This window comes from Bufo gargarizans, chromosome 2, assembly GCF_014858855.1.
Source record: "Bufo gargarizans isolate SCDJY-AF-19 chromosome 2, ASM1485885v1, whole genome shotgun sequence".
NCBI lineage: Eukaryota > Metazoa > Chordata > Amphibia > Anura > Bufonidae > Bufo > Bufo gargarizans.
Window position 1 is genome coordinate 712429928 of NC_058081.1, and position 24199 is coordinate 712454126.

A 24199-nucleotide genomic window follows, 5' to 3' on the forward strand; every position below is an offset into this window, starting at 1 on the left:
GCACCCACAAAACACAATGTATGTAGATCGCTGATTTAGATTCTGATTTTGAGCAAAAAGTCTCTCCTATTCTCTCCCTGAAATCACCAGCAGCATCCTCTCCCTACACTAAGCACAGCAGAGTGACATGCAGCGCTACGTGACTTCAGCTTATATAGAGGCTGGGTCACATGCTACACTGGCCAATCACAGCCATTCCATTAGTAGGCATGGCTGTGATGGCTTCTAAGGTCAGACAGTTAACAGCCTATTGATTGGCTGGTCAGCAGCCTTTCAAAAAGCGCCAAAAAAGCGCCGAACACCGAACCCGAACTTTTACTGAAATGTTCGGGTTCGGGTCCTGGGTCCAAAAATCCTAAAGTTCGGTACGAACCCGAACTTTACAGTTCGGGTTAGCTTAACCCTAGTCTTGAGTATGCATGAGCATTTTAGTAAGCTGGTCAATGCTCCTCTGGATTTTCGGGGAAAATATATGAAAATTAGCACCTCTTTCATCTGCTGACATCAGAGAGGCTCAGGAAAGCTAATTTGAATACCTCTCCCAGAAACACAGAGGGGCATTGCCTGGACTACAATTCTCCACACACATACTACACATACTAAGTGCTCTCCGCATGAGTAAGAGTATTCCCCCAGACAACTCATATATTGCCTAGAAACCCAGACTAACCTACTAATCTCTCTTAAGCTTTTTGTGAAATTCAGTACAAATTCTGAACTGGTAGAATTGATTTGCTCATCCTTACTGTATCTATGTTCCAAGATGTGTGGCACACTTTGTTACCTTTAAAATAAAAGAAGTTTCATAATATTCTGTCATAAGATCGTATATGTGTCTATGTATGACCACCTAGTGGTAGTACTGCGAATTGCAGTCTGTCAAGGGAATTACTAGCATGCTACAGTAAACTAGTAAACTTTTTGCATTAGGAATTGTCGCCCTTAATTAAATTTAATGTAAGGTAAAGTCACACACCTTCATATAAGTCATTCGACAATCTGTACCCACTCTTTAAAGGCAGCTTCATTACAATGCTTCTCTGGTTAATATACTTCATATCAAGAGAATTATACTTCATAGTACTCTCGCAAATTAGTAAAGTGCTGTTAACCATTCAAGCCTTCATCTTTGTAGTTTTAAGAGGAAGATGTCTTAGTCATTTACATATGAACAGATATAGTCTAATATTAATTACTGTCTCTGTACTGCAGGTTCTCCAAGCTACAACAATTCTGAGTGTAATCCTGCTATAAACCAAGTGATTGGAGGAATATCACCTAAATCAACAGCACAAACTGGAATTTGCTCCTGACTACTTCCTTAAATTTAATACATGTTCTTTATTTGCCTTATAAACCTGCTATAATGACTGATCCAGTGAAACCAATAAACACAATCATATAATCAGGTCTGGAATGAGAAATCATTTTTTTTTCCTTTTTTTTTCTCTCTTTAGGATAATAAAAAATAATGATAATAATAATATAAAATGTAGCTTTAGTCGTCACAATAACCCTCAGTGGAGTTCACATGATGTGTGATTGTGGCTGGGCAGCCAATACAAAGACAATTGATCTATCTAAATGATTAATATTCCCCAGTAAAAACTGCCACCACTAAAGTTAGTTTCAAGAGCTCACACTCTCACAGAAAGCCTTCAGTTACTCTCTATCTCTATATAATTGTAGGATTTTACTAGTTTATGACGTAAAGTCATGATTTTATGAAAGACACGGAGGCGAGTATTGCTTAACTCTTTCTTTACTTTAAAATAGCAGCAAAGAAGATAATCAGAAAAAAACATTTCTCCAATGAGAATATAAGTCCCTCCCCCTTATCTCCACATAAAGGGACCTCCTCCACATCTTCACTTCCTCTTTCTTTGGTAACGTATCTGAAAAACCGGAAACTGGAAACCACCGAGAACAACCGGCGAGACTTCAAACGATCCCAAAACACGGAACCATCCCCAAACGGCCACCTGGCAGGATGCGCCAACACTGGGGAAATTCAACCACAGCACCGCAAGGCCTTGGAATCAACCTGGAATGAAACATAGAGATAAATAGCAAGGAGCCGAAGACAACTCCAAATAATCCTATTGATGCAGTAAAAGAAAAAGAACGCAGTAAAAATCAATCAAACATATATACATATAAACAAGTACAGCATACCTGAATAGCCTCCAATATAAAACATAGAGGGAGGGATACAATATGGGTGGGACAATACTCGCCTCCGTGTCTTTCATAAAATCATGACTTTACGTCATAAACTAGTAAAATCCTACAATTTTACCTCAAGACACGAAGGCTCATATTGCTAGTTCAAAGCCGATTGACAATGGACGAAAACACATGCGGACCTGGTCTGAAATAGAACTCCCTGAAAGTAGAAACCCGAGACCAGTCCGCCAGTCTCATGACATCCTCCAATTTGGCCCCAGAGAGGGCTAAAGACGTAGCTGAGGCACCTCGAACTGAATGTGCCGTGAAAATAGAGGTGTCAATCCCCGCCAGGGATAAGATCCACTTCACCCAGCGAGACAAGGTGACACTTGTGACCGGGAGATGAGGACGACGAAAGGAAATAAACAGTTGTGAATGAGAGGTAGTCTGCAGGGGCGAAGTTCGAGTTTCGTACTCCCTAAAGCATGCCACCGGACAAAGGACCAGGGACTCTGGAAAAGCCGGATAATCCACTGACCTAATATTGGTTTTAGTACGACGTGAAATATTAAAAGTCACGCCTTCCGGGGTGAACGAGCGAGCGTCGTAGTCCAACGCCCGCACGTCCGACACCCTTTTGCAGGAGACGAGACAGAACAAGGTAACTAGCTTGGCCGAGAGCTGGCGTAAAGAAAGCTCCGAATTGACCGGCCAAGACGACAGAAAAGATAGGACAATAGAAATGTCCCACGAACTCGAGAACCGAGGGCGAGGTGGGCGGGTCAGGCGCGAGCCTCTGAGTAAACGACAAATAAGGGGATGACGTCCTGCCGGACAGCCCTCGAACCCCCTATGGCCGGAGGAAATAGCTGACCTAAACACATTAATGGTGCGATAGGCCTTACCATCCTTGTACAAAGAAGAAAGGAAAAGGACAATATCATTCACTGAGGCTGAAACGGGATCCAGGTTCCTGAGCAGGCACCAAGAAGACCATGACTGCCATGCAGACCTGTAAGCTCTCCTGGTCCCGGGAGCCCATGCGCTCTCCAGTAGGAACCTAGCCGTCTCCGAAACATCTGCGGATAAATCGGGGCCCCCGAAATCCTGCAAGCCATCAGGCGCAAAGAGTCCGAAACTATCAGAGGGTGCGGTTGACCAACCGGACCCCGCAACAGCGTCGCCGATTGCGGCAATAACAGGGGATAGTCCACCAACAACTCCATGAGTTGCGGGAACCAAGACTGAGCGGTCCAAAATGGAACCACCAAAACCATGTCCGCCGCCTGGTAACGAACCATGGCGAGAACCCGCGGAATCAGGGAGAAAGGTGGAAATGCATACGTCAGGACCGCCGACCATGGCTGCAGGAAAGCATCCACCGCCTCCGCGGAGGGATCCGGCCTCCAACTGAAATATCTGGGGAGTTGGGCGTTCCACTGAGACGCAAAGAGGTCGATCGACAAAGGACCCCAGCGGGATAAAACGGAGCCGAACGTTTCCTCGTCCAATTTCCAGTCGCTGGAATCGGACATGAAACGAGAGCTCCAATCGGCCCGAGTATTGTGGAGCCCTGGTAAATACTCCGCTACCACCGACACATTGTTGGACAGACAAAACTCCCAAAACTCCTTGGCCAGGTGGGTTAGCATCCTGGATCGGGTACCTCCCATGGAGTTGATATACCTGACTGCCGAGACGTTGTCCATCCGCAGACGCACACACGCCGTGGCCTTCCCGTTGATAAAGCTGCGGATCGCAAAAGATCCTGCCAGGAGTTCCAGGGCATTGATATGTAGCGCCGTCTCCGACAGCGCCCAAGGGCCGCCGGTGGAGACCCCCTCGCAATGAGCACCCCAACCTAGGAGGCTGGCGTCGGACTCCACTATCAGGTCCGGACGAGGGCCAAAAATGGCCCTCCCATTCCAGGCTGACAGGTTGGCGATCCACCAAGCTAACTCGTCCCGAGTATCCGAGTCCAAGAGGACGAGGTCCACATAAGTCGCCCCCGCCTGCAAGTGGGCAATCTTCAAGCGTTGTAAGGCCCGATAATGCAGCGGGGCCGGAAAAATCGCCTGGATGGAAGACGATAAGAGACCTATCACCCTGGCTAGCTGACGAAGGGACACCTGGGGCAAAGACAACGTGCGGCGCAATTCCCTGCGAATCGCACGCACCTTCGCTGGGGGAAGACTGAGAGTCAACGCCTCTGAGTCTACCATGAAACCCAGGAACTCCAAAGTCCTGGACGGGGTTAAACAGGATTTTTCCCGATTGATAATGAAGCCCAAACCGGTGAGAAGAGACATTGCTAAATGTAGGTGATCCCGGATGGTGGCATAATCCCTGGCCATGACCAAAATGTCGTCCAGATAGACTATGAGCCTCACACCCCGACTGCGGAGGCAGGCCATGACCGGACGAAGCAACTTCGTGAAGCACCACGGGGCGGATGACAGGCCAAAGGGAAGGCACGTGAAACGCCACAGGGCGTTCTGCCAACGGAACTGCAACAGGTTCCTTGAGGACAGAGCAACTGGTACCGTAAGGTACGCATCTTTTAGGCCTAGTTTCACCAACCAGTCGTGAGGGAGGAGCATATCCCGAAGGAGGTGGATGCCCTCCATCTTGAAATGACGGTATCTCACAAAGGAATTTAAGGCCTTTAGATTGATAACTGGTCGGAATTGACCCCCTTTCTTCTGTACGAGGAACATATTGCTGACCACTCCCCGAGGGGTCTGGGGAGCCGGCTCTATGGCCCTTTTTTGGAGTAATTGGGCCAGTTCCTCGTCGATGAGGGATTGGGCGGACAGGGCAGTATGAAAGTGCGGAGGGGATCCTAAGACATTCGGCTCCGACACCAGTTCTATGTGGAACCCTAGTACCTGTGGACAAAACCCACGGGTCTGAGGTGATCGTGGCCCACACATCTGAAAAGAAACGGAGTCTGCCCCCCACATATTGATCCGAAAAATGGGGAAGGAATTCATGACTTACCGAAAGGGCGTCGAAGGTTAGGCTGTCCCCGGTATGGTCTGCCACGTCCCTGGAAGCCTCGCGACGGGAAGAAGGATGGGGGTTGTCTTGGGTCGGAACCGGAGGACCGGAACGATGATGTTGAGAGGCCTCGTCCCGAGCCACGGGACTGATAGGAAGAACGGCCAGCCAAACGGCCTCTCGAACTGCCGGCCCTGGAGGAAACCCGGTTGCTGAACACTTTACGCATGGAGGTCTGCGCCTTGTCTAGGGCCGTAAACGTGCCCACAAACTTCCCCAGCTCCTTGATAAAGGGGTCACCAAATAGGAGCCCCTGGGCGTCTTTGCCCGACTCGGTGAGGGCCATGTTGGCCAATTTAGGCTCCATCTTAATCAAGATGGCCTTCCTACGCTCAATGGCGATAGACGTGTTGGCGTTGCCCGCCAGACATATGGCTCGCTGGACCCAGCCCCTAAGCTCCTCAGGATCCACCAGCCGGCCCTCAGATATTGCTGATTCCGCCAAATCAAAGATTTTGGCCAGCGGACCCATAATGTCTAACAATTTGTCCTGGCACGCCCGAAGGGCAGAGTCCAGGCCTCTGCGGGGGCTAAACCCGGACTTGGACAAAAATTGTACGACCTTCGGGTCGACTGTGGGGGTTTCACACACCTTGTTTGATATAGCCGGACGGGGACACTCGGCCCGCATTTTGTTCCTGGCTTCCTTGCTAAGCGGCTTGCGAGCCATGGTTTCAATATAACTAGCGACATGGGGAGCCGGTAGCCATTCGGATGACCTGGGGTGATGTAGCGAGTCCGGGTCAAATAATGGAGTACCCGATGGGTCCAAAAGGGGTGTTTGCGCCTCGGTCGTCGCCGACGACTTGGTCGCGGTCCGGCGGGGAACCGGGTCAGGATGCCCCTCATCTAAATCGATCTCATCCCCCTCAGAGTTAGCTGGGGAAAGTAACTCAACCTCCTCCTCAGACTCCTGAGAGTCAGATTCTGGTTGCGGCTGGGATCTAGCCGTTTTCCAGTTCCGTGCACGTTCTTCCTGGCGCGGACAGGCTCTTTTGCGCGACCGGGGCGCGCTGTCAGATGATGGAACAATGCCATCTGTCAAGGGGTTTCTGGAGGCATTAGGTAACAATACCGTGGTATCATGGGTCATAGTAACTGTCTGGGCACAGAGGACCTGAGACAGGGAGCTGGTGAGGGCCGAAGAAACAGAGCCCATAGCGGACACAATGGCGTCCGAAATGGACTGCTGTAAAGCCCTAGCATGGGCATCTGCCGCAGAAGGGGTGACAGGAGGGAGCAAGCCTGGCTGACATCAGGTGTGGGGCTACTACCTAGCAGAGAAGAGGGGGTTGGGGCAGACATGGCTGGAACAATCTAGAACTTAGCCCAATAAGTACCTGGAACAACCTAGTACTTAACACAACCTAAGCGGAGAGACCCGACAGGAGCGCGGCAGAAACGAGGTGACCGTTTGGAATCGGCACTGCGTCTGAAAACTCGCGAGATCTCGCGAAGGAAGCAGGAAGCTGCAGAAGAAAAAAGGCGCGCGCGCGCCCGAAATCTCGCGGATCGCGAGATCTCGGGCGCAACCAAGATGGCCGCCGAAACCTCGCGAATGTCACGGAGCGCCGAAGACGAAGATGGGAAGAAGAAAATGGCGACCGGGACGAGACCGCCGAACAACAAGGCCACCCAGAGGACGGTAAGATACCCGGAGCGGACGGAACTGCCGCAGGCACTGGCGACACAGGCGAATATTGCAATAGGCAAGAGAAAAATCCGGAATGACCGGAGAAAATAGGGAAAGGATAGAACAAAGATATATATGAAAGAAATAGGGGAAAAAACCTCCCAAAGCAACAAAAGGGAATAAAACAACGACCCACAGATATAAGGACTAAGAAATGAAGAAAACCCTTGACAAAACCATATATAGATAGACAAAAAAATATATATATACCAATCCACAGCCCAGAGGACTGTGGTGGGGTACTTATCTTATCAGCAGCAGCAAAGAAAGAGGAAGTGAAGATGTGGAGGAGGTCCCTTTATGTGGAGATAAGGGGGAGGGACTTATATTCTCATTGGAGAAATGTTTTTTTCTGATTATCTTCAATGCTGCTATTTTAAAGTAAAGAAAGAGTTAAGCAATATGAGCCTCCGTGTCTTGAGGTAAAATCCAAATTTATGTAAACTTAAATTCTACAATTTCCACCCATGCAATTATCTAAACAGTTAGCCCTATGTGCTTTACGCTTAGCACGTGGATTTGTTCAAGAATAGAGTTGAGCGAACACCTGGATGTTCGGGTTCGAGAAGTTCGGCCGAACTTCCCGGAAATGTTCGGGTTCGGGATCCGAACCCGACCCGAACTTCGTCCCGAACCCGAACCCCATTGAAGTCAATGGGGACCCGAACCTTTCGGCACTAAAAAGGCTGTAAAACAGCCCAGGAAAGGGCTAGAGGGCTGCAAAAGGCAGCAACATGTAGGTAAATCCCCTGCAAACAAATGTGGATAGGGAAATTAATAAAAATAAAAATAACATAAATAAAAATGAACCAATATGAATTGGAGAGAGGTCCCATAGCAGAGAATCTGGCTTCACGTCACCCACCACTGGAACAGTCCATTGTCAGATATTTAGGCCCAGGCAGTGGCACCCAGGCAGAGGAGAGAGGTCCCGTAACAGAGAATCTGGCTTCATGTCAGCAGAGAATTAGTCTTCATATCATAGGAGAGAATCAGGCTTCACATCACCCACCACTGTAACAGTCCATTGTCATATATTTAGGCCCAGGCACCCAGGCAGAGGAGAGAGGTCCCGTAACAGAGAATCTGGCTTCATGTCAGCAGAGAATCAGTCTTCATATCATAGGAGAGAATTAGGCTTCACGTCACCCACCACTGTAACAGTCCATTGTCATATATTTAGGCCCAGGCACCCAGGCAGAGAAGAGAGGTCCCGTAACAGAGAATCTGGCTTCATGTCAGCAGAGAATCAGTCTTCATATCATAGCAGAGAATCAGGCTTCATGTCACCCAACACTGGAACAGTCCATTGTCAGATATTTAGGCCCAGGCACCCAGGCAGAGGAGAGAGGTCCCGTAACAGAGAATCTGGCTTCATGTCAGCAGAGAATCAGTCTTCATATCATAGGAGAGAATCATGCTTTACGTCACCCAACACTGGAACAGTCCATTGTCAGATATTTAGGCCCAGGCAGTGGCACCCAGGCAGAGGAGAGAGGTCCCGTAACAGAGAATCTGGCTTCATGTCAGCAGAGAATCAGTCTTCATATCATAGGAGAGAATCAGGCTTCACGTCACCCAACACTGGAACAGTCCATTGTCAGATATTTAGGCCCAGGCACCCAGGCAGAGGAGAGAGGTCCCGTAACAGAGAATCTGGCTTCATATCAGCAGAGAATCAGTCTTCATATCATAGGAGAGAATCATGCTTCACGTCACCCAACACTGGAACAGTCCATTGTCAGATATTTAGGCCCAGGCAAGTGGCACCAAGGCAGAGGAGAGAGGTCCCGTAACAGAGAATCTGGCTTCATGTCAGCAGAGAATCAGTCTTCATATCATAGGAGAGAATCAGGCTTCACGTCACCCAACACTGGAACAGTCCATTGTCAGATATTTATGCCCAGGCACCCAAGCAGAGGAGAGAGGTCCCGTAACAGAGAATCTGGCTTCATGTCAGCAGAGAATCAGTCTGCATGTCATAGCAGAGAATCAGGCTTCACGTCACCCACCACTGTAACAGTCCATTGTCATATATTTAGGCCCAGGCACCCAGGCAGAGGAGAGAGGTCCCGTAACAGAGAATCTGGCTTCATGTCAGCAGAGAATCAGTCTGCATGTCATAGCAGAGAATCAGGCTTCACGTCACCCACCACTGTAACAGTCCATTGTCATATATTTAGGCCCAGGCACCCAGGCAGAGGAGAGAGGTCCCGTAACAGAGAATCTGGCTTCATGTCAGCAGAGAATCAGTCTTCATATCATAGGAGAGAATCAGGCTTCACGTCACCCACCACTGTAACAGTCCATTGTCATATATTTAGGCCCAGGCAGTGGCACCCAGGCAGAGGAGAGAGGTCCCGTAACAGAGAATCTGGCTTCATGTCAGCAGAGAATCGGTCTTCATATCATAGGATAGAATCAGGCTTCACATCACCCACCACTGTAACAGTCCATTGTCATATATTTAGGCCCAGGCACCCAGGCAGAGGAGAGAGGTCCCGTAACAGAGAATCTGGCTTCATGTCAGCAGAGAATCAGTCTTCATATCATAGGAGAGAATCAGGCTTCACGTCACCCAACACTGGAACAGTCCATTGTCAGATATTTAGGCCCAGGCACCCAGGCAGAGGAGAGAGGTCCCGTAACAGAGAATCTGGCTTCATGTCAGCAGAGAATCAGTCTGCATGTCATAGCAGAGAATCAGGCTTCACGTCACCCAACATTGGAACAGTCCATTGTCAGATATTTAGGCCCCGGCACCCAGACAGAGGAGAGGTTCATTCAACTTTGGGTTGCCCCGCAATATAATGGTAAAATGAAAATAAAAATAGGATTGAATGAGGAAGTGCCCTGGAGTACAATAATATATGGTTGAGGGGAGGTAGTTAATGTCTAATCTGCACAAGGAAATGGACAGGTCCTGTGGGATCCATGCCTGGTTCATTTTTATGAACGTCAGCTTGTCCACATTGGCTGTAGACAGGCGGCTGCGTTTGTCTGTAATGACGCCCCCTGCCGTGCTGAATACACGTTCAGACAAAACGCTGGCCGCCGGGCAGACCAGCACCTCCAAGGCATAAAAGGCTAGCTCTGGCCACGTGGACAATTTGGAGACCCAGAAGTTGAATGGGGCCGAACCATCAGTCAGTACGTGGAGGGGTGTGCACACGTACTGTTCCACCATGTTAGTGAAATGTTGCCTCCTGCTAACACGTTCCGTATCAGGTGGTGGTGCAGTTAGCTGTGGCGTGTTGACAAAACTTTTCCACATCTCTGCCATGCTAACCCTGCCCTCAGAGGAGCTGGCCGTGACACAGCTGCCTTGGCGACCTCTTGCTCCTCCTCTGCCTTAGCCTTGGGCTTCCACTTGTCCCCCGGTGACATTTGGGAATGCTCTCAGTAGCGCGTCTACCAACGTGCGCTTGTACTCGCGCATCTTCCTATCATGCTCCAGTGCAGGAAGTAAGGTGGGCACATTGTCTTTGTACCGTGGATCCAGCATGGTGGCAACCCAGTAGTCCGCACATGTTAAAATGTGGGCAACTCTAATGTCGTTGCGCAGGCACTGCAGCATGTAGTCGCTCATGTGTGCCAGGCTGCCCAGAGGTAAGGACAAGCTGTCCTCTGTGGGAGGTGTATCGTCATCGTCCTGCGTTTCCCCCCAGCCACGCACCTAGTGATGGGCCCGAGCTGCGTTGGGTGCCACCCCGCTGTGAACATGCTTCATCCTCATCCTCCTCCACCTCCTCCTCATCCTCGTCCTCCTCGTCCTCCAGTACTGGGCCCTGTCTGGCCACATTTGTACCTGGCCTCTGCTGTTGCAAAAAAACTCCCTCTGAGTCACTTTGAAGAGACTGGCCTGAAAGTGCTAAAAATGACCCCACTTCCTCCTCCTCCTCCTGGGCCACCTCCTCTTCCATCATCGCCCTAAGTGTTTTCTCAAGGAGACATAGAAGTGGTATTGTAACGCTGATAACGGCGTCATCGCCACTGGCCATGTTGGTGGAGTACTGGAAACAGCGCAACAGGGCACACAGGTCTCGCATGGAGGCCCAGTCATTGGTGGTGAAGTGGTGCTGTTCCGCAGTGCGACTGACCCGTGCGTGCTGCAGCTGAAACTCCACTATGGCCTGCTGCTGCTCGCACAGTCTGTACACCATGTGCAAGGTGGAGTTCCACCTGGTGGGCACGTCGCATATGAGGCGGTGAGCGGGAAGGCCGAAGTTACGCTGTAGCGCAGACAGGCGAGCAGCGGCAGGATGTGAACGCCGGAGGCGCGAACAGACGGCCCGCACTTTATGCAGCAGCTCTGTCATGTCGGGGTAGTTGTGAATGAACTTCTGCACCACCAAATTCAGCACATGCGCCAGGCAAGGGACGTGCGTCAAACCGGCTATTCCCAGAGCTGCAACGAGATTTCGCCCATTATCGCACACCACCAGGCCGGGCTTGAGGCTCACCGGCAGAAATCACTCGTCGGTCTGTTGTTCTATACCCCGCCACAACTCCTGTGCGGTGTGGGGCCTGTCCCCCAAACATATGAGTTTCAGAATGGCCTGCTGACGTTTACCCCGGGCTGTGCTGATGTTGGTGGTGAAGGTGTGTGGCTGACTGGATGAGCAGGTGGAAGAAAAGGAGGAGGAAGCTGAGTAGGAGGAGGTGGCAACAGGAGGCAAAGAATGTTGCCCTGCGATCCTTGGCGGCGGAAGGACGTGCACCAAACAGCTCTCCGCCTGGGGCCCAGCCACCACTACATTTACCCTGTGTGCAGTTAGGGAGATATAGCGTCCCTGGCCGAGCTTACTGGTCCACGTATCTGTGGTTAGGTAACCCTTGCCACAGATGGCGTTGCGCAGTGCACACTTGATTTTATGGAATACTTGGTTGTGCAGGGAAGGCACGGCTCTCTTGGAGAAGTAGTGCCGGCTGGGAACAACATACTGTGGGACAGCAAGCGACATGAGCTGTTTGAAGCTGTCTGTGTCCACCAGCCTAAATGACAGCATTTCATAGGCCAGTAGTTTAGAAATGCTGGCATTTAGGGCCAGGGATCGAGGGTGGCTAGGTGGGAATTTACGCTTTCTCTCAAATGAGATGGAGAGCTGAACGCTGGCGTGTGACATGGTTGAGATGCTTGGTGACACAGGTGGTGGTGTTGGTGGTACATCCCATGTTTGCTGGGCGGCAGGTGCCAACGTTCCTCCAGAGGCGGAGGAAGAGGCAGAGGCGGCGGCAGCAGCAGAAGAGGCCGAGGCGGCAGCAGCAGAATAGGTAGGAGGGGGAGCCTGAGTGAGTTCCTTGTTTTTAAGGTGTTTACAACACTGCAGTTCATTCTTTGCATGCAGGTGCCTGGTCATGCAGGTTGTGCTAAGGTTCAGAACGTTAATGCCTCGCTTCAGGCTCTGATGGCACAGCGTGCAAACCACTCGGGTCTTGTTGTCAGCACATTGTTTGAAGAAGTGCTATGCCAGGGAACTCCTTGAAGCTGCCTTTGGGGTGCTCGGTCCCAGATGGCGGCGGTCAGCAGCAGGCGGAGTCTCTTGGCGGCGGGTGTTCTGCTTTTGCCCACTGCTCCCTCTTTTGCTACGCTGTTGGCTGGGTCTCACCACTTCCTCTTCCTCCGAACTGTGAAAGTCAGTGGCACGACCTTCATTCCATGTGGGGTCTAGGACCTCATCGTCCCCTGCATCGTCTTCCACCCAGTCTTGATCTCTGACCTCCTGTTCAGTCTGCACACTGCAGAAAGACGCAGCAGTTGGCACCTGTGTTTCGTCATCATCAGAGACGTGCTGAGGTGATATTCCCATGTCCTCATCATCAGGAAACATAAGTGGTAGTGCATTCTATGTCTTCCACCGCTGGGGAAGGGCTAGGTGGATGCCCTTGGGAAACCCTGCCAGCGGAGTCTTCAAACAGCATAAGAGACTGCTGCATAACTTGAGGCTCAGACAGTTTCCCTGGTATGCATGGGGGTGATGTGACAGACTGATGGGCTTGGTTTTCAGGCGCCATCTGTGTGCTTTCTGCAGAAGACTGGGTGGGAGATAATGTGAACGTGCTGGATCCACTGTCGGCCACCCAATTGACTAATGCCTGTACCTGCTCAGGCCTTACCATCCTTAGAACGACATTGGGCCCCACCAAATATCGCTGTAAATTATGGCGGCTACTGGGACCTGAGGTAGTTGGTACACTAGGACGTGTGGCTGTGGCAGAACGGCCAAGTCCTCTCCTAGCACCAGAGTGTCCACTAACATCACCACGACTATGTCCGCGTCCGCGTCCCTTACTAGATGTTTTCCTCATTGTTACCGTTCACCACAATAAGAAAAATATTATTTGGCCCAATGTATTGAATTCAAATTCAGGCACCTAACACTATCTGGCTATCTATTTAGGTACCGTATTACACTAATACAGGCACAGCAGTAACAACAGATTTAGCTGAATATAAATTGTAGGCCTATTATTTAAGCGCTGGATGACAGGTATACGTTTACGGACAGAATTAGACTTGGAAATGCACAGTAGCGTGTGTGAAAGTTATTGAGATGACCCTATCTGCACCTTGAATCTAATATACCGTTTTAGGGATAGATTTAAAGTAGGTCTGATACAGCAGAAACCACTAAATTAGGAAATTGCTAAATTGGGAATTGTATTTCAACCCAGAACAAAAACTGTGCTTTGACGGACACTAAATAACTTGACCAGCCACAGCAATAACCACAGATTTAGATGGATGTAAATTCGAGGCCAAGTATTTAGGCGCTGGGTGAAAGGTATACGTTTACAGACAGAATTAGACTTGGAAATGCACAGTAGCGTGTGTGTGAAGTTATTGAGAATGACCCTATCTGCACCTTGAATCTATATACCCTTTTAGGGATAGATTTAAAGTAGGTCTGATACAGCAGAAACCACTAAATTAGGAAATTGCTAAATTGGGAATTGTATTTCAACCCAGAACAAAAACTGTGCTTTGACGGACACTAAATAACTTGACCAGCCACAGCAATAACCACAGATTTAGATGGATGTAAATTTGAGGCCTAGTATTTAGGCGCTGGGTGAAAGGTATACGTTTACAGACAGAATTAGACTTGGAAATGCACAGTAGCGTGTGTGTGAAGTTATTGAGAATGACCCTATCTGCACCTTGAATCTATATACCCTTTTAGGGATAGATTTAAAGTAGGTCTGATACAGCAGAAACCACTAAATTAGGAAATTGCTAAATTGGGAATTGTATTTCAACCCAGAACAAAAACTGTGCTTTGACGGACACTAAATAACTTGACCAGCCACAGCAATTAACCACAGATTTAGATGGATGTAAATTTGAGGCCTAGTATTTAGGCGCTGGGTGAAAGGTATACGTTTACAGACAGAATTAGACTTGGAAATGCACAGTAGCGTGTGTGTGAGTTATTGAGAATGACCCTATGTGCACCTTGAATCTATATACCTTTTAGGGATAGATTTAAAGTAGGTCTGACACAGCAGAAACCACTAAATTAGGAAATTGCTAAATTGGGAATTGTATTTCAACCCAGAACAAAAACTGTGCTTTGACGGACACTAAATAACTTGACCAGTCACAGCAATAACCAGAGATTTAGATGGATGTAAATTTGAGGCCTAGTATTTAGGCGCTAGGGTGAAAGGTATACGTTTACAGACAGAATTAGACTTGGAAATGCACAGTAGCGTGTGTGTGAAGTTATTGAGAATGACCCTATCTGCACCTTGAATCTATATACCCTTTTAGGGATAGATTTAAAGTAGGTCTGATACAGCAGAAACCACTAAATTAGGAAATTGCTAAATTAGGAATTGTATTTCAGCCCAGAACAAAAACTGTGCTTTGACGGACACTAAATAACTTGACCAGCCACAGCAATTACCACAGATTTAGATGGATGTAAATTTGAGGCCTAGTATTTAGGCGCTGGGTGAAAGGTATACGTTTACAGACAGAATTAGACTTGAAAATGCACAGTAGCGTGTGTGTGAAGTTATTGAGAATGACCCTATCTGCACCTTGAATCTAATATACCCTTTTAGGGATAGATTTAAAGTAGGTCTGATACAGCAGAAACCACTAAATTAGGAAATTGCTAAATTGGGAATTGTATTTCAACCCAGAGCAAAAACTGTGCTTTGACGGACACTAAATAACTTGACCAGCCACAGCAATAATCCACAGATTTAGATGGATGTAAATTTGAGGCCTAGTATTTAGGCGCTAGGTGAAAGATATACGTTTACAGACAGAATTAGACTTGAAAATGCACAGTAGCGTGTGTGTGAAGTTATTGAGAATGACCCTATCTGCACCTTGAATCTAATATACCCTTTTAGAGGATAGATTTAAAGTAGGTCTGATACAGCAGAAACCACTAAATTAGGAAATTGCTAAATTGGGAATTGTATTTCAACCCAGAACAAAAACTGTGCTTTGACGGACACTAAATAACTTGACCAGCCACAGCAATAAGCCACAGATTTAGGATGGATGTAAATTTGAGGCCTAGTATTTAGGCGCTAGGGTGAAAGGTATACGTTTACAGACAGAATTAGACTTGGAAATGCAGAGTAGCGTGTGTGTGAAGTTATTGAGAATGTACCCTATCTGCACCTTGAATCTAATATACCCTTTTAGGGATAGATTTAAAGTAGGTCTGATACAGCAGAAACCACTAGATTAGGAAATTGCTAAATTGGGAATTGTATTTCAACCTGAACAAAAACTGTGCTTTGACGGACACTAAATAACTTGACCAGCCACAGCAATAACCACAGATTTAGATGGATGTAAATTTGAGGCCTAGTATTTAGGCGCTGGGTGAAAGGTATACGTTTACAGACAGAATTAGACTTGAAAATGCACAGTAGCGTGTGTGTGAAGTTATTGAGAATGACCCTATCTGCACCTTGAATCTAATATACCCTTTTAGAGATAGATTTAAAGTAGGTCTGATACAGCAGAAACCACTAAATTAGGAAATTGCTAAATTGGGAATTGTATTTCAACCCAGAACAAAAACTGTGCTTTGACGGACACTAAATAACTTGACCAGCCACAGCAATAACCACAGATTTAGATGGATGTAAATTTGAGGCCTAGTATTTAGGCGCTAGGTGAAAGGTATACGTTTACAGACAGAATTAGACTTGGAAATGCACAGTAGCGTGTGTGTGAAGTTATTGAGAATGACCCTATGTGCACCTTGAATCTTATATACCCTTTTAGGGATAGATTTAAAGTAGGTCTGATACAGCAGAAACCACTAAATTAGGAAATTGCTAAATTGGGAATTGTATTTCAACCCAGAACAAAAACTGTGCTTTGACGGACACTAAATAACTTGACCAGCCACAGCAATAACCACAGATTTAGATGGATGTAAATTTGAGGCCTAGTATTTAGGCGCTGGGTGAAAGGTATACGTTTACAGACAGAATTAGACTTGGAAATGCACAGTAGCGTGTGTGTGAAGTTATTGAGAATGACCCTATGTGCACCTTGAATCTTATATACCCTTTTAGGGATAGATTTAAAGTAGGTCTGATACAGCAGAAACCACTAAATTAGGAAATTGCTAAATTAGGAATTGTATTTCAACCCAGAACAAAAACTGTGCTTTGACGGACACTAAATAACTTGACCAGCCACAGCAATAACCACAGATTTAGATGGATGTAAATTTGAGGCCTAGTATTTAGGCGCTGGGTGAAAGGTATACGTTTACAGACAGAATTAGACTTGAAAATGCACAGTAGCGTGTGTGTGAAGTTATTGAGAATGACCCTATCTGCACCTTGAATCTAATATACCCTTTTAGAGATAGATTTAAAGTAGGTCTGATACAGCAGAAACCACTAAATTAGGAAATTGCTAAATTGGGAATTGTATTTCAACCCAGAACAAAAACTGTGCTTTGACGGACACTAAATAACTTGACCAGCCACAGCAATAACCACAGATTTAGATGGATGTAAATTTGAGGCCTAGTATTTAGGCGCTAGGTGAAAGATATACGTTTACAGACAGAATTAGACTTGAAAATGCACAGTAGCGTGTGTGTAAAGTTATTGAGAATGACCCTATCTGCACCTTGAATCTAATATACCCTTTAGGGATAGATTTAAAGTAGGTCTGATACAGCAGAAACCACTAAATTAGGAAATTGCTAAATTGGGAATTGTATTTCAACGCAGAACAAAAACTGTGCTTTGACGGACACTAAATAACTTGACCAGCCACAGCAACAGCCACAGATTTGGATGGATGTAAATTTAAGGCCAAGTATTTAGGCGCTGGGTGAAAGGTATACGTTTACAGACAGAATTAGACTTGGAAATGCACAGTAGCGTGTGTGTGAAGTTATTGAGAATGACCCTATCTGCACCTTGAATCTAATATACCCTTTTAGGGATAGATTTAAAGTAGGTCTGATACAGCAGAAACCACTAAATTAGGAAATTGCTAAATTGGGAATTGTATTTCAACCTGAACAAAAACTGTGCTTTGACGGACACTAAATAACTTGACCAGCCACAGCAATAACCACAGATTTAGATGGATGTAAATTTGAGGCCAAGTATTTAGGCGCTGGGTGAAAGGTATACGTTTACAGACAGAATTAGACTTGGAAATGCACAGTAGCGTGTGTGAAGTTATTGAGAATGACCCTATGTGCACCTTGAATCTTATATACCCTTTTAGGGATAGATTTAAAGTAGGTCTGATACAGCAGAAACCACTAAATTAGGAAATTGCTAAATTGGGAATTGTATTTCAACCCAGAACAAAAACTGTGCTTTGACGGACACTAAATAACTTGACCAGCCACAGCAATAACCACAGATTTAGATGGATGTAAATTTGAGGCCTAGTATTTAGGCGCTGGGTGAAAGGTATACGTTTACAGACAGAATTAGACTTGAAAATGCACAGTAGCGTGTGTGTGAAGTTATTGAGAATGACCCTATCTGCACCTTGAATCTAATATACCCTTTTAGAGATAGATTTAAAGTAGGTCTGATACAGCAGAAACCACTAAATTAGGAAATTGCTAAATTGGGAATTGTATTTCAATCCCAGAACAAAAACTGTGCTTTGACGGACACTAAATAACTTGACCAGCCACAGCAATAACCACAGATTTAGATGGATGTAAATTTGAGGCCTAGTATTTAGGCGCTGGGTGAAAGGTATACGTTTACAGACAGAATTAGACTTGGAAATGCACAGTAGCGTGTGTGTGAAGTTATTGAGAATGACCCTATCTGCACCTTGAATCTAATATACCCTTTTAGGGATAGATTTAAAGTAGGTCTGATACAGCAGAAACCACTAAATTAGGAAATTGCTAAATTGGGAATTGTATTTCAACCTGAACAAAAACTGTGCTTTGACGGACACTAAATAACTTGACCAGCCACAGCACTAACCACAGATTTAGATGGATGTAAATTTGAGGCCAAGTATTTAGGCGCTGGGTGAAAGGTATACGTTTACAGACAGAATTAGACTTGGAAATGCACAGTAGCGTGTTGTGAAGTTATTGAGAATGACCCTATCTGCACCTTGAATCTTATATACCCTTTTAGGGATAGATTTAAAGTAGGTCTGATACAGCAGAAACCACTAAATTAGGAAATTGCTAAATTGGGAATTGTATTTCAACCCAGAACAAAAACTGTGCTTTGACAAACACTAAATAACTTGACCAGCCACAGCAATAACCACAGATTTAGATGGATGTAAATTTGAGGCCTAGTATTTAGTCGCTGGGTGAAAGGTATACGTTTACAGACAGAATTAGACTTGAAAATGCACAGTAGCGTGTGTGTGAAGTTATTGAGAATGACCCTATCTGCACCTTGAATCTAATATACCCTTTTAGGGATAGATTTAAAGTAGGTCTGATACAGCAGAAACCACTAAATTAGGAAATTGCTAAATTGGGAATTGTATTTCAACCCAGAACAAAAACTGTGCTTTGACGGACACTAAATAACTTGACCAGCCACAGCAATAACCACAGATTTAGATGGATGTAAATTTGAGGCCTAGTATTTAGGCGCTGGGTGAAAGGTATACGTTTACAGACAGAATTAGACTTGGAAATGCACAGTAGCGTGTGTGTGAAGTTATTGAGAATGACCCTATCTGCACCTTGAATCTAATATACCCTTTTAGGGATAGATTTAAAGTAGGTCTGATACAGCAGAAACCACTAAATTAGGAAATTGCTAAATTGGGAATTGTATTTCAACCCAGAACAAAAACTGTGCTTTGACGGACACTAAATAACTTGACCAGCCACAGCAATAACCACAGATTTAGATGGATGTAAATTTGAGGCCTAGTATTTAGGCGCTGGGTGAAAGGTATACGTTTACAGACAGAATTAGACTTGGAAATGCACAGTAGCGTGTGTGTGAAGTTATTGAGAATGACCCTATCGTGCACCTTGAATCTATATACCCTTTTAGGGATAGATTTAAAGTAGGTCTGATACAGCAGAAACCACTAAATTAGGAAATTGCTAAATTGGGAATTGTATTTCAACCCAGAACAAAAACTGTGCTTTGACGGACACTAAATAACTTGACCAGCCACAGCAATAACCACAGATTTAGATGGATGTAAATTTGAGGCCTAGTATTTAGGCGCTGGGTGAAAGGTATACGTTTACAGACAGAATTAGACTTGGAAATGCACAGTAGCGTGTGTGTGAAGTTATTGAGAATGACCCTATCTGCACCTTGAATCTAATATACCCTTTTAGGGATAGATTTAAAGTAGGTCTGATACAGCAGAAACCACTAAATTAGGAAATTGCTAAATTGGGAATTGTATTTCAACCCAGAACAAAAACTGTGCTTTGACGGACACTAAATAACTTGACCAGCCACAGCAATAACCACAGATTTAGATGGATGTAAATTTGAGGCCTAGTATTTAGGCGCTGGGTGAAAGGTATACGTTTACAGACAGAATTAGACTTGGAAATGCACAGTAGCGTGTGTGTGAAGTTATTGAGAATGACCCTATCTGCACCTTGAATCTAATATACCCTTTTAGGGATAGATTTAAAGTAGGTCTGATACAGCAGAAACCACTAAATTAGGAAATTGCTAAATTGGGAATTGTATTTCAACCCAGAACAAAAACTGTGCTTTGACGGACACTAAATAACTTGACCAGCCACAGCAATAACCACAGATTTAGATGGATGTAAATTTGAGGCCTAGTATTTAGGCGCTGGGTGAAAGGTATACGTTTACAGACAGAATTAGACTTGGAAATGCACAGTAGCGTGTGTGTGAAGTTATTGAGAATGACCCTATCTGCACCTTGAATCTAATATACCCTTTTAGGGATAGATTTAAAGTAGGTCTGATACAGCAGAAACCACTAAATTAGGAAATTGCTAAATTGGGAATTGTATTTCAACCCAGAACAAAAACTGTGCTTTGACGGACACTAAATAACTTGACCAGCCACAGCAATAACCACAGATTTAGATGGATGTAAATTTGAGGCCTAGTATTTAGGCGCTGGGTGAAAGGTATACGTTTACAGACAGAATTAGACTTGGAAATGCACAGTAGCGTGTGTGTGAAGTTATTGAGAATGACCCTATGCTGCACCTTGAATCTAATATACCCTTTTAGGGATAGATTTAAAGTAGGTCTGATACAGCAGAAACCACTAAATTAGGAAATTGCTAAATTGGGAATTGTATTTCAACCCAGAACAAAAACTGTGCTTTGACGGACACTAAATAACTTGACCAGCCACAGCAATAACCACAGATTTAGATGGATGTAAATTTGAGGCCTAGTATTTAGGCGCTGGGTGAAAGGTATACGTTTACAGACAGAATTAGACTTGGAAATGCACAGTAGCGTGTGTGTGAAGTTATTGAGAATGACCCTATGTGCACCTTGAATCTATATACCCTTTTAGGGATAGATTTAAAGTAGGTCTGATACAGCAGAAACCACTAAATTAGGAAATTGCTAAATTGGGAATTGTATTTCAACCCAGAACAAAAACTGTGCTTTGACGGACACTAAATAACTTGACCAGCCACAGCAATAACCACAGATTTAGATGGATGTAAATTTGAGGCCTAGTATTTAGGCGCTGGGTGAAAGGTATACGTTTACAGACAGAATTAGACTTGGAAATGCACAGTAGCGTGTGTGTGAAGTTATTGAGAATGACCCTATCTGCACCTTGAATCTAATATACCCTTTTAGGGATAGATTTAAAGTAGGTCTGATACAGCAGAAACCACTAAATTAGGAAATTGCTAAATTGGGAATTGTATTTCAACCCAGAACAAAAACTGTGCTTTGACGGACACTAAATAACTTGACCAGCCACAGCAATAACCACAGATTTAGATGGATGTAAATTTGAGGCCTAGTATTTAGGCGCTGGGTGAAAGGTATACGTTTACAGACAGAATTAGACTTGGAAATGCACAGTAGCGTGTGTGTGAAGTTATTGAGAATGACCCTATCTGCACCTTGAATCTAATATACCCTTTTAGGGATAGATTTAAAGTAGGTCTGATACAGCAGAAACCACTAAATTAGGAAATTGCTAAATTGGGAATTGTATTTCAACCCAGAACAAAAACTGTGCTTTGACGGACACTAAATAACTTGACCAGCCACAGCAATAACCACAGATTTAGATGGATGTAAATTTGAGGCCTAGTATTTAGGCGCTGGGTGAAAGGTATACGTTTACAGACAGAATTAGACTTGGAAATGCACAGTAGCGTGTGTGTGAAGTTATTGAGAATGACCCTATGTGCACCTTGAATCTTATATACCCTTTTAGGGATAGATTTAAAGTAGGTCTGATACAGCAGAAACCACTAAATTAGGAAATTGCTAAATTGGGAATTGTATTTCAACCCAGAACAAAAACTGTGCTTTGACGGACACTAAATAACTTGACCAGCCACAGCAATAACCACAGATTTAGATGGATGTAAATTTGAGGCCTAGTATTTAGGCGCTGGGTGAAAGGTATACGTTTACAGACAGAATTAGACTTGGAAATGCACAGTAGCGTGTGTGTGAAGTTATTGAGAATGACCCTATGTGCACCTTGAATCTATATACCCTTTTAGGGATAGATTTAAAGTAGGTCTGATACAGCAGAAACCACTAAATTAGGAAATTGCTAAATTGGGAATTGTATTTCAACCCAGAACAAAAACTGTGCTTTGACGGACACTAAATAACTTGACCAGCCACAGCAATAACCACAGATTTAGATGGATGTAAATTTGAGGCCTAGTATTTAGGCGCTGGGTGAAAGGTATACGTTTACAGACAGAATTAGACTTGGAAATGCACAGTAGCGTGTGTGTGAAGTTATTGAGAATGACCCTATCTGCACCTTGAATCTAATATACCCTTTTAGGGATAGATTTAAAGTAGGTCTGATACAGCAGAAACCACTAAATTAGGAAATTGCTAAATTGGGAATTGTATTTCAACCCAGAACAAAAACTGTGCTTTGACGGACACTAAATAACTTGACCAGCCACAGCAATAACCACAGATTTAGATGGATGTAAATTTGAGGCCTAGTATTTAGGCGCTGGGTGAAAGGTATACGTTTACAGACAGAATTAGACTTGGAAATGCACAGTAGCGTGTGTGTGAAGTTATTGAGAATGACCCTATCTGCACCTTGAATCTAATATACCCTTTTAGGGATAGATTTAAAGTAGGTCTGATACAGCAGAAACCACTAAATTAGGAAATTGCTAAATTGGGAATTGTATTTCAACCCAGAACAAAAACTGTGCTTTGACGGACACTAAATAACTTGACCAGCCACAGCAATAACCACAGATTTAGATGGATGTAAATTTGAGGCCTAGTATTTAGGCGCTGGGTGAAAGGTATACGTTTACAGACAGAATTAGACTTGGAAATGCACAGTAGCGTGTGTGTGAAGTTATTGAGAATGACCCTATCTGCACCTTGAATCTAATATACCCTTTTAGGGATAGATTTAAAGTAGGTCTGATACAGCAGAAACCACTAAATTAGGAAATTGCTAAATTGGGAATTGTATTTCAACCCAGAACAAAAACTGTGCTTTGACGGACACTAAATAACTTGACCAGCCACAGCAATAACCACAGATTTAGATGGATGTAAATTTGAGGCCTAGTATTTAGGCGCTGGGTGAAAGGTATACGTTTACAGACAGAATTAGACTTGGAAATGCACAGTAGCGTGTGTGTGAAGTTATTGAGAATGACCCTATCTGCACCTTGAATCTAATATACCCTTTTAGGGATAGATTTAAAGTAGGTCTGATACAGCAGAAACCACTAAATTAGGAAATTGCTAAATTGGGAATTGTATTTCAACCCAGAACAAAAACTGTGCTTTGACGGACACTAAATAACTTGACCAGCCACAGCAATAACCACAGATTTAGATGGATGTAAATTTGAGGCCTAGTATTTAGGCGCTGGGTGAAAGGTATACGTTTACAGACAGAATTAGACTTGGAAATGCACAGTAGCGTGTGTGTGAAGTTATTGAGAATGACCCTATGTGCACCTTGAATCTTATATACCCTTTTAGGGATAGATTTAAAGTAGGTCTGATACAGCAGAAACCACTAAATTAGGAAATTGCTAAATTGGGAATTGTATTTCAACCCAGAACAAAAACTGTGCTTTGACGGACACTAAATAACTTGACCAGCCACAGCAATAACCACAGATTTAGATGGATGTAAATTTGAGGCCTAGTATTTAGGCGCTGGGTGAAAGGTATACGTTTACAGACAGAATTAGACTTGGAAATGCACAGTAGCGTGTGTGTGAAGTTATTGAGAATGACCCTATCTGCACCTTGAATCTAATATACCCTTTTAGGGATAGATTTAAAGTAGGTCTGATACAGCAGAAACCACTAAATTAGGAAATTGCTAAATTGGGAATTGTATTTCAACCCAGAACAAAAACTGTGCTTTGACGGACACTAAATAACTTGACCAGCCACAGCAATAACCACAGATTTAGATGGATGTAAATTTGAGGCCTAGTATTTAGGCGCTGGGTGAAAGGTATACGTTTACAGACAGAATTAGACTTGGAAATGCACAGTAGCGTGTGTGTGAAGTTATTGAGAATGACCCTATCTGCACCTTGAATCTAATATACCCTTTTAGGGATAGATTTAAAGTAGGTCTGATACAGCAGA

General features: G+C 44.9%; 2 protein-coding genes across 51 annotated transcripts in view; one reads left to right on the top strand and one right to left on the bottom strand.

Moving 5' to 3' along the window:
- The window catches only part of LOC122925953 (uncharacterized PE-PGRS family protein PE_PGRS20-like), a 144061-nt gene extending 142652 nt beyond the window's left edge, over nt 1-1409 (top strand). For all 50 annotated transcript variants that reach the window (XM_044277301.1, XM_044277305.1, XM_044277304.1 and 47 more), the window contains one exon: nt 1213-1409. The gene's annotated coding sequence lies outside the window, so the exon portion shown is untranslated. The remainder of the gene's footprint in view (nt 1-1212) is intronic.
- Nucleotides 1-24199, bottom strand: part of LOC122926346 (collagen alpha-1(IV) chain-like) — an 875364-nt gene that overhangs the window by 459048 nt on the left and 392117 nt on the right. The gene's annotated exons all lie outside the window — the stretch shown is intronic.